Genomic DNA, 14,018 nt, shown 5'->3' on the forward strand with positions numbered 1-14,018 from the left:
TTGGTTCCGTTTTGACAGTAGAGGGGAGATCCTGTAGGCTTCTGAGCTGGGTGATGAAGTCAGCAGGAAAACTAGACTTCCTAACCTTTTTAAATGAAGTACACAGTGAAAGTAAACATTTGCATTGTGGTCAAAAGCATAATCTATATTTAAGCATTGCAGTCAAACCAAAGAGCTACAAGATGGAGGTGTAAGGATGAGTAGAGGAACAAAAGCCTCAGAGCAAATAAGTCTCAAAGTGAAGGCAGTGTGCTACTAGATCAGCAGGAAATGTGGCAAAATGGAGCAGGGCGGGTTTGGAGCCAGATAAACTGCTTGCAGCAAACTAATTCACCTCAGTGGGAGGGCTAATATCTACCCTGCAGAGTTGCTGAAAGGATTAAAGGAAACATCCATCAGATGCCTGGCACCTAACCAGCACACAATGAGAGGCATATATTATTAAATATCAAGGTAGTATTATCAATAGTGCAGCATTATGGAAAGAGCGCTAGTCTCAGCCAGACCTGTGTTCAAATCCTCATATATCCCGGGTATATGATCTTGGGCAAGTTGCTTAACCTTTCTGAGCCTTGGTTGTTTCCTTACCTATAAAATGAATGAATAATACCTTCCTTGTAAGGTTGACATAAGGAATAAATGTGATCATATAAAGCTTACTCAAAATGCAGTGAGCTTTATTGAATATTCTGATTATAAAAATGATACATTCTCGAGGTAAAATTGAAACAATAGAAACACATTTGAAGAAGTAATCAATCTTAGATATCTCTGTGCAAACTCTTTTAGTTTGACCTTCATAATATACCTGGGTTCCTGCTACACATTTGTTCTGTTTTTACACAATATGTTGTAGATATATTTCCAGTTAATAAATATAGTTATATTGTTTTTAATGGCTTTGTATGAATATACCAGAATTTAACATTATTGATGGTCATTGAAGAAGTTATTTCCAGATTTTTACTATATTATACAATGCTGTATTAAGCAACATTATATACAGATCATTGTTTACTTGTTTAAATCACAGTAAGTGAATTATTAAGTCAAAGGGTTTGCCCATTTATAGTTTTGGTACACATTGGTAAACTGTCTTCCAAAACAACTGTGTGAATTTTTGTATTTCTACCAACAGGGCTTGAGTTGTGTCCATTTCCCTATATACTTGCTAACACTGGGTTTTGCTCAACTTTTATGTTTGCCAGTCTCATCTTTTGAAGAATGGTATCTCAATTTTGTTTTTCTATGTAGTTCCAGGATTATTGGTAAGGTTGAAAGTCTTTTTGAATATTTATTTACATTGTATTTCTTCTTTTGTTAATTTCCTGTTAAGGCCTTTATTATTTGACCGTTTTTCTATTTCTGTGTTTCCTGTAAGTGCTAAATTCAGTGTTATTAATTACATTCATAGTGTTGTGCTGCTGTCATCACCATTTTCCATCACCCCAGATAGAAACTCTGTGCCATTAAGCAATTATTTCCCATTCTACTGCTATCTCCACACCACCCCAGGCCCTGCTAACTTCTAACCTACTTTGTGTCTCTATGAATTTGCCTATTCTAGATGTTTCATATACATGAAATCATGCTGTATTTGCCTTTTTGGGTCTGGCTTATTTCAATCAACATAATGGTTTCAAGCTTCATCCCCTTTGTAGCATGAATCAGAAGTTCATTCTTTTTATTTTAAAAAAAATTTTATTCACTTATTTCTCCCCACCCACTCGTTGTTTGCACTTGCTGTGTCTGTGTGTCTTCCTTGTTTCCTTAGGAGGAACCAGTAACTGAACCCAGGACCTCCAATGTGGGAGGGAGGTGCTTTAATCACTTGAGCCACCTCCACTCCCTGTTTTGTTTATTATGGTTTTTTTTAAGATTTATTTATTTAACCTCCCCCCCCCCATTGTCTGCTCTCTGTGTCCATTCACTATGTGTTCTTCTGTGTCTGCTTGTGTTCTCATTAGGCAGCTCTGGGAACCAATCCTGGGACCTTCTGGAGTGGGAGAGAGGCGATCACTCTCTTACACCACCTCAGCTCCCTGTTCTGCTATGTCTTCTTATTTTCTCTCCTCTGTGTCTCTTGTTGCATCATCTTGCTGCATCAGCTTTCCACATTGGCTGGCATTCCTGCACGGGGTGGCATTCCCATGTGGGCCAGCACTCCACATGGGCCAGCTCACCGTGTGGACCAGTTTGCCCTCACCAGGAGGTCCCGGGCATCGAACCCTGGACCTCCTGTATGGTAGACAGGAACTCAGCTGCTTGAGCTACATCTGTTTCTCTCATGTTTTCTCTGTGTCTCTTGTTGCGTCATCTTGTTGCTTCAGCTTGCTGTACTTGCCCATCACGCCAGCTTACTGTCTTCTTTAGGAGGCAACGGGAACCAAACCAGGGATCGTCCATGTGTAGGCAGGAGCCCAGTTGCTTTAGCCACATCCGCTTCCCTAGAATCATTCTTTCTTACCGCCGAATAATATTCCATTGTGTGTGTGTATTTATATATATCACACTACATTTTGTTTACCCATTCATCTGATGATGAACACTTGGCTTGTTTCCACCTTTCAGCTGTCATGAATAATGCTGCTATGAACATTGGTGCATAAGTATCTCTTTGAGTCCCTGTTTTCACTTCTTCTGGGTATATACTTAAAAGTGGAATTGCCAGGTCATATGGTAATTCTATGTGTAAGTTTTTGATTAACTGTCAAACTATTTTCCACACTGGATGCACCATTTTATATTCCCATCAATAATTTACAAGGGTCCCAGTTTCTCCATATCCTTGCCAAAGGCTGCTATTTTCTGTTTTGTTTTTTAATTATAGCCACCCTAGTAGGTGTGAAGTGGTATCTCATTGTGGTTTACATTTGTCTTATTGACTTTTTTCTCTTTTGTTGTGTTTGTTGTTTATTTTATTTTTTTCCCACTGGTTTTTTTTTCCACAGGAGCAGTTAGCTGTTTACAAATAAGCACATTTCCAATGATATATTTTTAAAAATGGCAATCCTATCATTATTTGAAATCTAAATGAAAAAAAATTCATTAAGGCCCATTTGATCTATGAGTTTTAAACAAATTTTCTGATGTAATGACAGATTGATTTTACTTTTGTCCCCCCAAACATGTGAGCACCAAAATTGTCAAAGAACACTTAATATTTAGTAAAACAGTAATGAATGTAAAAATAAAGGAAGGAAAGGTCATTTTCAAAAGAAAATCTTTGGTGATCAGTTGACTACAAATATACTAAACAGGGAAGTGGATGTGGCTCAAGTGATAGAGCTTCCACCTACCACATGGGAGGACCTGGGTTTGATCCCTGGGGCCTCCTGGTGAAAAAGAAGGAGAGAAAGCGTACCCACCTGGTGAGCCAGTGCCCACATGAGTGCCCATACTAGTGCCCACGTGGTGAGCCAGTGCCCCATGCATGTGAGCCACGCAGCAAGATGATGACACATCAAAAGAGAGACAAGGGGAGAGTCAAGGTGAAGCGCAGCAGAAACCAGGAACTGAGATGGTGCAACTGACAGGGAACCTCTCTCCCCATCAGAGGTCTCCAGGATTGAATTCCAGTGAATCCTAGAGGAGAGAAAATGAGAAGAGAAGACAATACAGACAGCAAAAATAGCAGGGTAGGAGGAGGGGAAGGGGGGATAATAAATAAATCTTTAAACAACAACAACAAATACTAAACAGTGAGTGTACACTCCTGATTTACATAAGTAAAAATAACAGGTACTCCAGAGATGGCAGATCTTGAAACGATATTAAATAAATTAAAGTTACTGCAGATAGAAAGAAGAAAACAAAACAGTATTAAAGAATGAAATAACCATCTCTAGCAACATAACACAGACAGGAAGAAAGAAGTGAACAAAACCAGGTACAAGTTTTCTCCAGTGTTTTGTTTTGTTTTGTTTTTAAAGATTGATTTATTTTTATTTAATTCCTCCCCCTCCCCCGGTTGTCTGTTCTCTGTGTCTTTTTGCTGCGTCTTGTTTCTTTGTCCGCTTCTGTTGTCGTCAGTGGCACGGGAAGTGTGGGCGGCGCCATTCCTCGGCAGGCTGCTCCCTCCTTCACGCTGGGCAGATTTCCTTATGGGTGCACTCCTTGCGCGTGGGGCTCCCCTACGCGGGGGACACCCTTGCGTGGCAGGGCACTCCTTGCGCGCATCAGCACTGCGCATGGCCAGCTCCACACGGGTCAAGGAGGCCCGGGACTTGAACCGCGGACCTCCCATGTGGTAGACGGACGCCCTAACCACTGGGCCAAAGTCCGTTTCCCCTTCTATTTATTTTTGACTTGCATATCATGCTTAGAAAGACTTCCAGTTTCAGGATTGTAAAAATATTCACTTGTATTTTTTTCCTCTAATGTTATTGTTTCTTTTTTTGCAAGTAAATCTTTGATCTAGATGGAATTTATTTTGATTTAAGGAAGGAGGTGAGGATCCAACTTAATTTTGTTCCAAGTTGCTCACAGTTTATTGACTTCCATCTTTCCCCCCCAATCTGAAATGTCACCTTTATCATGTACTGTAATTCCTTATACACTTGGCTCTATTTCTATATTCTGTTCAGTTTAATAGGGCTGTGTTCCTCTGTTGATGTTGTACTTGTTTTAGTTGTCATAGTTACCTTTAATATTTAGTAGAACAATTCTAAATTCATTAATATTCCTTTTTATTTTTTAAAGATTTCTTTCTCTCACACCCCCCCCCGCCCCCATTGTCTGCTCTGTGTGTCCATTTGCTGTGCGTTCTTCTGCGTCCGCTTGCATTGTCAGGCAGCACTGGGAAACTGCATCTCTTTTTTGTTGCGTCATCTTGTGTCAGCTCTGTGTGTGTGTGGTGCCACTCCTGGGCGGGCTGTACTTTTTTTTTCATGTGGGGCAGCTCTCCTTGCAGGGCGCACTCCTTGTGCATGGGGCTCCCCTACGCAGAGGCGCCCCTGCGTGGCACAGCACTCCTTGCATGCGGCAGCACTGCACGTTGACCAGCTTACCACACAGGTCAGGAGGCCCGGGTATCGAACCCTGGACCGACCCTCCATATGGTAGGCGGACGTTCTATCAGTTGAGCCACGTCCACTTCCTGTTAATACTCCTTTTAAAATTTTTCTTGGCAGTAGAGTGGAGTGGTTAAATTCATAGGCTTCGGGGTCAGCCAGCCTGACTTTAATTCCATCTTAGCCACTTTCTAGCTTGTGACCTTGGGCATGTTATCTTTTTTCTCTCTGAATCTCTGCAAACTTGTCTGTATAATGTTATGAATAACAATATCTACCTCATGATGTTTTTGTAAAGATGAAATGATAAGTATCAAATCCTGGAGACAGGACCTGGCACACAGTAAATAGTAAATGTTAGTTATTTTTGTTATGAAAATGATGCATCTATTTTTCCATTTAGATTTTAGGATAAATAGAATCTCACTGGGATCTTGATGGAGATGATATTTATTTGACAGATTAATTTTGAAATAATTCAAATATCATAGATTTTTCCAGTCTAAGGCAAGCTGTGATTTCCTTAGTAGAGTTTTATAATTTTCTTCGTTCGAGACCTGCACATTTTATATTAACTTTATCTCCAGATAATATAAGATTTATTTATTTCTCTCCCCTCCCCCCCTCCCCAGTTGTCTGCTCTGTGTCCATTCTCCCTGTGCACTTCTGTGCCCACTTGTGTTCTTGTCAGTGGCATTGGGAATCTCTGTTTTGTCTTGTTCCGTCATCTTGCTGCATCAGCTCTCCGTGTGTGTGCAGTGCCAGTCCTGGGCAGGCTGCACTGTTTTTCGTCCTGGGTGGCTCTCCTCACAGGGCGCACTCCTTGCGCATGGGGCTCCCCTACGCGGGGACACCCCTGCATGGCAGGGCTCTCCTTGTGCACACATCAGCACTGCACATGGGCCAGTTCATCACATGGGTCAGGAGGCCCTGGGTTTGAACCTTGGACCTCCCATGTGGTAGACGGATGCCCTCTCTGTTGGGCCAAATCTGCTTCCCCCCATTATTTTCTAATGGGATTATTAATAGTGTATAAGAAGTTATTGTTTTGCATATTTATTTTGTATCCAAGGTAGCTAGAAGTATTGAGTTGGGCAGTGATTTCACCCATATCCATAGTGGTAGCTTTGAGACATTCCCTCCAGTCAGCTCCCATAGTCCTCCAGGCTCCTATCCACTCGGGCACCTACCACATTGGCTGCCATCATGTGTACATTCAGCCATCTAATACAGAGCCTGTGTCTAATTCTGCTGGAAGTCCCCAGGGCTCAGCATAAGGCCTGCATCAGCAGAAGCTTATCAATGCCAGTGAAAGATACTGTTCTTCCGCTGCATTTTCTTGGGTCAAGGAGCCCCTTCTCTAGGACAGAGGGTGAGACAGTGAATAAGCCAGCAGTTTCTAAGTTCATCTGCCTGACAGTCTAAATTGGGATCATGAAGAAGTCATCATCAGTGTCAAGTGTGGATTATATTTTTCCTCATCCTCTCTTGAAGGAAGCATTGAGTGCTACGGGGGCATTGAGGACTTCATGAATCTAGGGCATCAAGAAAAGCTTTCCTAGAGAAATGACATTCAAGGAGGAGACAGCCCCATCTTCCTCTCCCTTCCCCCACTACAGTCCAGCCTTAGCACCCAGTCCTCCTTGAATGAATCCATCCAGCAAACACTGAAGAGCACCTGCTCTATGTCAGGACCTATGCTGCCCTGGGCCATAGGGCCATAGGGTTGGCCAAGAGCCAAGATCGGAGCTCAAATCAGAGCTTAATTGATGCCTGGTTATTACAGGATGCAGTCAAAACTCCTTTACTTGGTATTTACCTCCTGCTCCTGCTCCCCTCATTAGGCCTCACTTGCCTCCCTGGCCTGTGTCATCACACTCACTATCACTTCTACCCAGAAATCCTCTGAGCCACACTTCTTTGCTCTGGACCTTCAAGACCCAGTTAAAGTGTTACTTCCTCTGTGAAGCCTGCCTGCTTAGTTTGTTACTACTTCCTTATCCCAAATCAGGTCTTAATGTGTTTCCATTTGTTTGTTTCCATGTCTATGATCTCATTAGACCAGAGACCCCTCAGAGTCAGTGACTTTGTCTTTTGGTCTTTGGTGGAAACTAACACACAATGGGTCACTAGGAATTACAATTACAGTGGAGCCAGAGAAATGCCACCTAATCCTCATTATTCCTGGATTCTATATTTGTGAATTCATCTACTTGCAAAAATGCAACCCCCAAATCAATACCTGTGGACATGCACAGAAGGGTGAAAAATTTGAGTCACCCAATGCGCACGTTCCCAGGTAAGGTTAAATAAGGTGATATTCTGTATTCTTGTTTCAGCTCTTATATTGTAAACAAGTGTCCTTTTGTGATATATTTAGTGCTACTTTTTTTTGGTGATTCCACTGTTGAAAATGGCTTCTTAGTGCTAAAGAGCTGTCTAGTGTTTTTAAGTGCAAGATGGCTGTGATGTGCCTTATAGATAAACTGCATTCAGGTATGAACAAAGTGCTGTTGCCTATGAGTTCAATGTTTATGAATCTAAAGTGTATATATTAAAATGTCTTTAAACAGAAGTACACATAAAATAAGGTTATGTCTTGATTGGCTGACAAAAATGTTGTGACCCGAGTGGCAGGAACCTAACTATGTATTTCCTGTAAGAGCAGTGGCTTAGTATTTGCTAATTCAGTGTTTTCAGTGACTTTATAGAAAATAACTACCATGAATAATGAGAATCAATTATATATGGTTAAGGGAGCAGGGGGAGGAGCAGAAGGAAGATGAAGCACCATGGTTCTGAACCTAGGGGCCTAGGGCTCCAGAGAGACAGAATAGCAAGGTGGCAGAGAGTGTGAGCTATGTGCTAAGCTGGGTTTCTTGGCTTTGAATCCTAGCTCTGGCACATACTAGCTCCACAAGCTGGGACATAGAGTTTTATTTCTCTGGGCCTCAGAGAAAAATGGGAATACTCCTACTGCTGCTATTACTCCTTTTACTATGAATTGGCCTCAGAGGGTCAGGGAACACACTGAAACATTATTTAGAATTTTGTATAAATAGATATAAATAAAATTTCTGGAAAGAGGGTTCATTGCTTTTTAGCAGATATCATGAAAGGTTAGAACCACCCAGAAGGGAGGCACTGTTTGTATTATTTATTGCTGTGTAACAAATTACCTTGTTAGCGGCTTAAAACAATGTACAGTATCTCATACAGTTTCTGTGGGTTGGTAATCCAAGAACAGTTTATCTGGGTGATTCTGGTAATGGGTCTTTCATGAATTTGCCATCAAGATGTTGGCCAGGGCTGCAGTCATTGAAAGCTTGCCTGAAGCCACTCCATGAGGACCTCTTCATAAGGCTGCTTGAGTGTTTTCATGATATAGTGGCTGGCTTTTCCCAGACTGTGTGATCCAAGAGAACAAGGTAGAAGCTGTGGTCACACTGTCATTACCAATATAGTTTATTAGTTACTCAGGATGGCCTTATTCAAAGTGATGGTGGTGGTGGGGACTGAAAAGCATGTATATACCAGGAAGCAGGAATCATTGGTGGCCATTTTGGAGGCTGGCTACAGCAGTGTCTTAGAAGGAATTTGGAATGAGGGGTTTTGGGTTTAAATCTTGACTTCAGCAACAACTAATTATGTGATCTTGGGAAAGTTCACTTTATTGGCCTTCCCAGTTTTCTCACTCACTTCACATAGTGGTTGTGATATTCAAGTTAAGGCCCATAAAAAGCCCTTTAAAAACTCAACTTCACCTACAGATATTAGCAATCATGAAAGAAGAAAAGGAAAAAAAGCCATTTGGGGTTCTGAAAATTAATATTTTTATTATAAAACATTGAAAATGAAGAAAAATCCTATCCACCAAACCCACCTCTTTCACACAATCACCCTTAGCATTTTGGTATTAAAATGCACTTTAAAGGTTCTTTTCCTTCTTCATAGAAGAAAGAATAGAGGAAATGCCTTAAATTGAGGCCAGAAAGATTTATAGTTGATACGAGTAACTTTCCTGGCAGTAAGATAGGATAGATAGGATAGGACCTCCTTACTGAGGTCCTGACATCCCCACCTAAAAATCTTAAAGAACCTGGCCGAGAGCTGTTATTTTCCACAATTTGGGTGAAACTTAATTCAGGTCATCCTTTGAGGCCATTCTAGAGGGTTCCAAAATCTTTTTAAGCGAAATGAAAAGGGGAATTTATTAATAAAGATGTTCTAACATTATTGAGCCATCTTGCATTAGAATTATTATTTTTCCATTATAAAAGTAGCACATACTCATTAGAAAATTTGGTAGATACAAGTATAAGAAAGAAAAAATATCCCCCATAACCTGCTACCTTAATCTAAATGCTCTGTTTTATGGTTGAAATATTTTTTTCAATTAAAAAAATACATTTTAGGAATAAAGTTCCACAAAAATCCCAAAATCTTACAACTCAGAGGTAACCATTATTAACATTTTGGTGGATTAAAATGGATTTAAATGAAGGCGAATTGCAGCTTTGAGTTAGGACTGCTTATCAGGTAGGCAATTCTATAATTAGTTACAATAGTGACAGTGAAGTCTCTATCCCTGAGCATCTTTACAACTTGCATAGATCTGCTTGGGTGAAATCCTGCCCCAATCCTTCCCAATTCTGCCTGGACAGGTTCCAGATACTGTTTAAGGCTTATTCAATGGGAAATCAGTTCTCAGGGAATGTCTCCAATAAATTATTTAGATCGGGTCATTCAGTCAACAGATTAAGTGCCTATCATGTACTAAAACTGTGCCAGATGCTGGGGATATGATGATGATCCCAAGTAGATGCTAGCTAAAGCAAACTGAAAAGCATACAAAGAAATGCAATGTGGGGGGAACCAGAAAAGCTACACATTTGTTGATCGTCTGCTATGTTGGAACTTTAGCAAACATCTCATTTAATTATCTGGGACCCTGGGGAGGTAATTTGACCTTTCTGTACCTCAGCTTCATTTGAAAATGGAGATAAGATCTACTTCAGTTATTGAGAGAAAATTAGATTGGCAAGCCCTGTTCCAGGGCTTGGTCACTGAAGTATAAAAGTAAGGCATTTTGGGAAGTGGATTTGGCCTAATGGATAGGACATCTGCCTACCACATGGGAGGTCCAAGGTTCAAACCCAGGGCCTCCTGACCCGTGTGATAAACTGGCCCATGCGCAGTGCTGATGTGTGCGCAAGGAGAGCCCTGCCATGCAGGGGTGTCCCTGTGTAGGGGAGCCCCATGTGCAAGGAGTGCGCCCTGTGAGGAGAGCCACCCAGCATGAAAAAAAGTGCAGCCTGCCCAGGACTGGTGCCACACACACACGGAGAGCTGATGCAGCAAGATGAAGCAACAAAGAGAGACACAGAGTCCTGCAGAAGAACACACAGTGAATGGACAAAGAGAGCAGACAACTGGGGAGGGGAGGGGGAATGGAGGACAGGGAAGGGGAGAGAAATAAATAAAGGATAAATCTTAAAAAAAAAAAAAAATTAAAAAGGAATTTAGCATTAAACAAAATATGGCATTTTATATACTTCAAGACACTAAACCACCTTGGAGGGGGCACAGGGAAATGGAACTGTTATTTAGTGAATGTCTACTCTATGCTAGATGCTCTGCAAAGATTCCATTTAACCCTTATTCCACCCATTGAGTTTGTTTTGATATCCCCTTTCTCCAATTGATGGTAGAGTCTATAAGAGGTTTCATAACTTGCCCAAGGGCACACAGCTGAAGAAAGATGGCAAACCCAGGTCTGCTGCAGTCCAAAGCTATAACATATTATCTTATAGTAAGGTTCATGGGGTATATATGTCCTTTTGGGAATTCCTGAATACTTGCTGCTGGCCTGTTTGTTACTGGGATTTCTGAAAGTGCTTTGATCATAACTATGCTGTTTAAAAACAATGACTCATGTGCCAACAGGGCAGGGTTGAATATCAGTCTGGTTTATCTTACACTGCCCTGTGGCACCTGTGTTGACTTCTGAAGATAATGTGTAATAAAAAAGAAAAAGGAAAACACACACCAAAAAACTTATAGGTTTGCATTTTGGTGCTTCTGACAAGAGTTTCATTAAGAAAAATTACAACTATTTTAGGTTTAATGACTAAAGCCAACTTTCTAACGTGTACCTTGTACGGTCCTCTAAATATACCCTATTTTCACACTTAACAATAACTTTGTCATTTGTTTGCTTCTGCAAGGACAGAGACCCTGAGATATTTACATCTGGATTCTCCCACGGGTTGCCCCTACTGTAAGAGCCAGTCAGTGTTTACTGAGAGAATTAAATAAAAGTATTTCCACAGTGCCTATATTAGTTCTCTTTTGCTGCAGTAATGAGATACCACAGACTTAGTGGCTTAAAACAACACCCATTTATATCTTAAACTTTCCATGGGTAAGAAGTCCAGAGCAAAGAGTGGCTCAGCTGGTTCTCTGCTTAGAATCTCATAAGGCTGAAATCAGGGTGTCAGCAGGACTGCGTTCCTTTCGGAGGAGAATCTGCTTTCAGCCTCATTCAGGTTGTCAAAATTCTGTCCCATGAGGTTGTAGGACTGAGGTCTCTGTTTCCTTGCTGGGTATTCGCAGGGCTCGTTTCCAGCCTTTTAGAGACGCCTACAGTCCCTGGCTTATGGCCCCCTTGAAAGCCAGCAACAGTGGATTGAATCCCTCTTATGCTTGGAATCTGATTCTTCTGCCTTTCTCTTCCTGTGATTATACTAGACACACCCACAGAATCCAGGGTAATCTCCCTATTTTCAAATTTTTAATTCTATCTGCAAAGTCCCTTTTGCCATGGGATGTAACATATTTACAGGTTCTGGGGATTCGGGCAAGAGCAGCTCTCCCCAGGGTGAGGGTGAGGGAGAGGGTGGCGGAAGCATTATTCTGCCTATCAGTGTTCTTACTAAACATGTAAATTTTAGAGTGAATCTTTTCTAGTTACTCCTTGGAGGTCAGAGGAGTTAAAGCTACTCAAGAAATTTGAAACAAGCCAAATGACTTGACAAAGGTTACTTACTGTCTCTACTGTGGATTAAAAGACTTTAAAAAAAAAACAACAACAAAAAACCCTCTATAAAATTTTTTTTCTTTTTGGTTGTTCCTCCTTCCACCCTCTTGGGGTGAAATTAGAAGATTCAAAGAAACCTGCCATATTTCACGTTCTACAGACTACTTACTTTGCAAGATTTTGTTTATTGGACATGGAAACCTATGTAACTAGTGTTAGAAGAAGGAACACTGTAAACTCAGTGTTAGGTGTTGAGCAGCGTAGCAACAGTCTTCTCTCAGCAGTGGCTCTCATATGTGTTAGCACCAGGGAGCAGAGGATAAATTAATTTCCTTATCCAGGGAAATAATTTCAAATGTGGTCATTGACCCTGCTGTTTTAGTTTTTAAGAGCTCGTCATTAATCCAGTTCAAGACTGACTTTAGGAATGTTTCTGGACATTGACCTAACAAATAGGCGTAGAAAACTTTGTGTCCTGGGTCCTCTGAACTTATTTCATTGAATGCTCTTTAATCAAGGCTCAGAGAGGCTAAGTACATTGCCCATTGTCTTTCAACTGGTAATAACAACAGCGACCATTTTATGAAAACCCCTTGGGAAACGGACTTGGCCCAGTGGTTAGGGCTCCATCTACCACATGCGAGGTCCACGGTTCAAACCCCGGGCCTCCTTGACCTGTGTGGAGCTGGCCCACGCGCAGTGGTGATGCACACAAGAATGCCCTGCCATGCAGGGGTGTCCCCGCGTAGAGGAGCCCCACGCGCAAGGAGTGCGCCCCGTAAGGAGAGCTGCCCAGCGCAAAAGAAAAGTTCAGCCTGCCCAGTAGTGGCGCCACACACATGGAGAGCTGACAGCAAGATGAAAAGAGACACAGATTCCCGTGCCACTGACAACAGAAGCAGACAAAGAAGAACATGCAGCAAATAGACATAGAGAACAGACAACTGGGATGGGGAAGGGTAGAGAAATAAATAAAAATTTAAAAAAAACTTTGTTATTTAAAAAAAAAAAACAAAAAAAACCCTTGTTCCATGCCAGGAGCTATATTATATGGCCTTAATATTAAGATCCCTTTTCACACCTTCTTCCAGCCTGTCGGGTGTTTTATACTAATTCTAATCCCAAGAATGCTTTGAGGTAATTAGACTGACACTTTAAATTAGAAAATTGAAGCTCAGAGAGGTTGAGCCACTAGTTTTAGGCGACAGCAGGATTCTAGGCTAGAACATTTGACTTCAGGTCCTTAGCTCTCTCCAGAGAATTGACTGCCTAGGAAAAGGCTTCACTCAGGTGTATTCTTGTCGGTGTGCTCCCAAAGTCCAAGTTCTTTACGCTACCCATCATCACACCACCAAGTTCCCCAAGTAGAAGGACTAGCTAGGCTGCGGGTAAAGTCAAAGCAAATACACAGCGGCGTGAAAGCACGGGAGAAAATGGGAAACTGTCTAGGTTCGTCAATCGTGTAATAACCGTTTTACTGGTATGAGTGTCTTTTTGTCTCATTATTATGCGGCAGTGACTCATGTAGGGGCGGACCAAAAGGGAAAGTACTGCCTCTCTTTACCTACGAGAAGTGTAGGTGAGGACCATTTACGCGGGGAGAGAGTTGGCTCAGAGAGTTGAGCTACCAGTTCTCGAACCCCACCTTTACCCATTCAGGGGCCCTGGGGCGAGTCGCGTCCAAGGGGTTAAATGTGGCTGGCGCAGTCGGGACACCGCCCCTTCCCAGCATCGCCTCCCAGAATCCCTCAGGCCCCCAGCCAGTTCCCGCACATCGCGATACTCCGCCCAATCCCTTCCCCGAATGACTGCTCGGCCCTCTTTCCTGACCGAGTTTAGCGCGAGGTGGAGAAGGGGGGGGAGGGGGCGGAAAAACGGCCCGCGGGGCACGCCGGGAAGTGTGGTCCAAGCGTTTCAAGCAGCCATATTCTTCCGGAGCGAGGGAGGCCAGAGAGGGAGCCGGGACT

Source organism: Dasypus novemcinctus, chromosome 24, assembly GCF_030445035.2.
Source record: "Dasypus novemcinctus isolate mDasNov1 chromosome 24, mDasNov1.1.hap2, whole genome shotgun sequence".
Classification (NCBI taxonomy): domain Eukaryota; kingdom Metazoa; phylum Chordata; class Mammalia; order Cingulata; family Dasypodidae; genus Dasypus; species Dasypus novemcinctus.